General features: G+C 41.2%; 1 pseudogene; it reads right to left on the bottom strand.

Moving 5' to 3' along the window:
• Nucleotides 1–2,593: 2,593 nt before the first annotated feature.
• LOC138268895 (U6 spliceosomal RNA) lies at nt 2,594–2,694 on the bottom strand (annotated as a pseudogene).
• Between the last annotated feature and the right edge of the window lie 1,567 nt (nt 2,695–4,261).

The raw sequence follows: 4,261 nt of genomic DNA, 5'->3' as shown, positions 1-4,261 counted from the left end.
GAATTTGCTGGCTGAGTAACTGATATTACTCCTTCATTTTTTTTTTTTTTTGCCTTCTTTGTGTCTGTAGATGTATGTCGTTTTAATATCTCTCTCTCTCTCACTCTCTCTCTCTCGCTCTCTCTCTCTCTCTCTAAAGCTGTATATATATATATATATATTTATATATATATATATTGTGCATTGTAGGAATAGGATTGTTAATTTGCACCCTACATATATTGTAATGTGTGTGCAGTGTTGCAATGCAAAATGATGTGCCCCCTCTGCAGAATGTAAGGAGGGCTCCCTGAGTCTCCAATAATGCAGAGATATAATCCATAGGCTTTGGACTGAATGTTGTTCCCCTTGAAGGCCTGCTAAGGTCTCCTTTACGCCCTGGGTGTGTGCAAAGTTGCAAAGTCCTTGGTCTTACCACTTTCTATGCTTTTCCTTAACTTTGAGAGCTTCATAAATAGAGACGATTCTACACTTTATTAAGCTGAAGCTGATCACCCTGATTCCCCTTATTGTGGCTTGTCAATTCCTGCACAAAGATTTCCAGCTCAGGCTAAGAAGTGTCCCTTTTTAGCTGGTATGTTCCTTGCATTTCTCTGAATTGGTCTAACCTATTACTCACCGTCCCCAGAATTTCTTGCCTTGATTTTAGAAGGGTGCAGTTTTGCCTCAGGGAATTCCTGTTCCAGGGTGTTCCATCCGTAGGATAGTCTAGAGCAGAAACTTGTGACTGTAGCCAAAGTGTAGTTTTGTACTATGTCTAATTTGCTCGGGAAACGTCTGCATTGTCACAAAGGTCAACATTTCCTGATTTCGGTGATTACACAGATGTTTTAAAAAAAAATATATATATGATTTATTCTATGGAAAGAAAAGTGAGTGATTTAGATGTCATTTTCGTTGTTTTTGTTTGGAAAACATTAACAGTGAAAGCTGAATGATATTGTTATTTCTACTGCTTGACTGTTACTTCTGGAGTGCCATTACTAGTGCCTCTCAAATGTTTAGGCTTTCCTAGGTTAGGAATGGGTTTTATAGTTAAAACATATTTCTTGGCAATTTGTTTTATATAACTTTTAATTCCAGAGGCAGTAACACATGCATGCAATCACACAGTTTTCTAACAGCTATCTCTGGAATTGAAGTTATTAGTGCAGTAATCAAGCCACAGCTCATTTACTTGTCCAAGTTCTGCAATTCTTGCAACTTGAACTGCAGTGTAAATTCTGACTTAAATGGCATGTTTTCCTCACTGTACGTCTACTTGTTTATGACTAAAAGATTTGTCTCAAGCAGCTGCATACTAAGATGGCAACGACTGTGCTGAGCTTTCCCATAATTTTGCACCTTGCACGGCAATTAGGGATCAGGATTCCAACAAATGTGATGATTTGCCACATTTGCATTCAAGAATGATACGACTTGGAAAATTTAAAATTTGTAAATTAGATTGTTTTTTTCAGTAATAAAATATTTTCTTCAAGAATCAATTTATTTTTGTTATATTTGATATTGGCATGCATTTATTTTGTTTAAATTAATCAATTCATTTTTCCCATTTGCTATTGGTGAATACTTTTGGAAAATAGGCGTTTAAAGGGATTTCAAAAATGAAAGGTGCAAAACGACCTAGAAAAATTAGAAGAGAAATTGAAATCACAGAGATAGAAAGGTTAAACATGTTACAGTAACAAAAATGAAAGCTAAAGACGCATTCAAGCGGTACAGTGAGTTGTGGTACTCTGTTTATGGATGTGTGTAGTGTTTCCTTTTTGAAGATGAACCTATGGAAAAGGATGATCGGAAGATTTGCGATGGGAAAAGGGTGGCGAAAAGGAAAGATTTTCTGAAGGGGAAAGACACAAATATTAAAGCAGACGTAAACACTCACTGATAAGATGAAGACAAAAACACACAACACAAAGTAGGGTGTGGAGGAAGGAAGGGCGTGGGAGAATCAAGGCAAAGTTTTAATTGGAGTGATGCAGCATTACAAAACCTGTGACCAGAAAGTGATAGGGCATAGTGGGGAAAAGAGGGCTGAAGGACATTCCAAGTGAAAGATGCCCTTCGTTATTCTCCACAAAAAAAGTAAAGGGATGACTAAAATATTTTTATAAATTGATAGTGGTCATTTTGGTTTCAGCAAATATAATAATTTAATACAATGGTGTGGTAGGGATACCAATATTGCAAATATAGATATAATTGAGACAGGTTGTTGCCGCACTGATGCACAGGGCCTTGTATGCACTCCTCTCCAGGTATCACACCTATACTTTCTGTGTGCAATAGTGTCCTGGGACAGATGAACCCTCAGTCCTCTCTTCATTCTTTATCATTAGCCCTGAAGTCATACAGTAATTGTAGCACACTATTCCTCGACTTGAAGGAATAACAAAGATTGGAAACAATTGCTACCTTACTCTAAAAATGTATCTTTATGTAACATGGTGAGTCACCATCCTCATGCACCCCTAGTCAGCAGAGAAACACAGTGAGACCGATGACAGTTATTTATTTATGTGCATTATGATCACACGATCCTATCAAATCAGGGCCCCTGGTAATGGGACTTCATGTTGCTTTGACTTTTGCTATCTAGGTGTACGTCTATTTGTTATCCTTGTGCAGGGGCCATGCAAGTCTTCTCTGTATCATTCCAGTTTTTAGTATATGTAAAGCTGAAGTGGGCACTTCACTGAGAATTCTTCACGGACAATGACTTTAGCTCATGAATGACATCAGCGTATCATAGCTGTAAGACCTGGCATCTTTTGGTGTGTTTCCCTTGTCTTTTTGCCTTCTGACCTCAAGTTTTTATGGTATGCTGGACTCTGTTTTTGCTGGTTTATTGTCTATACACACTTTACCACTGCTGTTCAAAGCTAAAGTGCAAGTGCTCCCTATGTAAATTGGATTGGAGCTTGGTTTATCCATGATTGCCATTGTTGATTTACTCATAGGTCCCTAGTAAAGTGCACTATGTGTGCCCAGGGCCTGTAAATCAAATGCTACTAGTGGGCCTGCGGCATTGGTTGTGCCACTCACATGAGTGGCCCTGTGAACATGTCTCAGACCTGCCACTGCAGTGTCTGTGTGCGCAGCTTTAAGGTACCAATTCGACCTGGCAAGTGTACCCCATTGACAGGCCCAAACCTTCCCTTTTTGTACATGTAAGGCACCCCTAAGGTAGGCACTAGGTAGCGCCAGGGGCAGGGTGCACTGTATGTTAAAGGAGGGACATGTACTGATGTGTTTTACATATCCTAACAGTGAAATACTGCCAAATTCGGTTTCCACTGTTGCAAGGACTATCTCTCGCATAGTTTAACATGGGGGCTCCATTAAAATATCCTTAAAGTGGAGTTTCCCTTTGAGATCAGATAGAAATATGGAGTTTGTGTTCTCTGGACTCACAATTTAAAAATACATCTGTTGGTAAAGTTGTTTTTTAGATTGTCAGCTGGAAAATGCTACTTTTAAAAAAGTGAGCATTTTGTTGCTTAACCATTCTGTGCCTCTGTCTGCTTGTGTATTCCACATCTGGGTCAGACTGACAGTTGGGCTGGTTGTGAATCTCCACTAAACAGTGCTGAAAGGGCTGTGCCTGGCCTCACACAATGCAGTATCTGACCCCCTGGTGTGCGTCTGGGGCGAGGCCTGGCCAAGGCAGGATCTTGTCAACAACAGACACTTTCCTTTGAAGATTGCCTACTTCAAAGGCAGAGCTGGGTATAAGTAGTGGGCCCAAAACCCCAGAGTTGTAGAACACTTCTGGATCAAGAGGAACCTATGCCAAGGAGCTGAAGCTGAAGAGCTGAAGGAGAAGTAATGCCCCTTTGCTGTGTGGGCTTTGCTGGGTTGGCCTGCGGTTGCTGCTTCTGACTTAAAGAGGGCAAAGACTGGACTTTGCTGGGTATCCTGCTTTTGAAGTTTCTCCAAGGGCTTCGAGTTGAGGTTGTCTCCTGTTGGAAGTCTCAGGGATATCAAAGACTTTAGCTTCATCTGCCTACAGCACTAGAAACTGTGTGTTTTGTGCTGCAACAGTGGAAAAACCTCTGCAACACCGTCAACAATGTTGCTGCCTGCAGTGTGAGCTGACGATGCCGCATGGAGCTGTGCCCCCCATAGCACTGCAACTCTGGTCTCACTCACACCGCCACCTGATGCCATCACCAAGCCGCTGCCTGAACCGTGACCTGTGAGCCCGTACTCCGCATTGCCTTGCTCACACCACAGACCTCTGAGTCTCAGACGATCA

The sequence above is a fragment of the Pleurodeles waltl genome, chromosome 12 (genome assembly GCF_031143425.1).
Source record: "Pleurodeles waltl isolate 20211129_DDA chromosome 12, aPleWal1.hap1.20221129, whole genome shotgun sequence".
In the NCBI taxonomy this organism is placed as follows: domain Eukaryota; kingdom Metazoa; phylum Chordata; class Amphibia; order Caudata; family Salamandridae; genus Pleurodeles; species Pleurodeles waltl.
The sequence above is the reverse complement of the archived record's forward strand: the minus strand, read 5'-3'. Positions and strand labels throughout refer to the sequence as shown.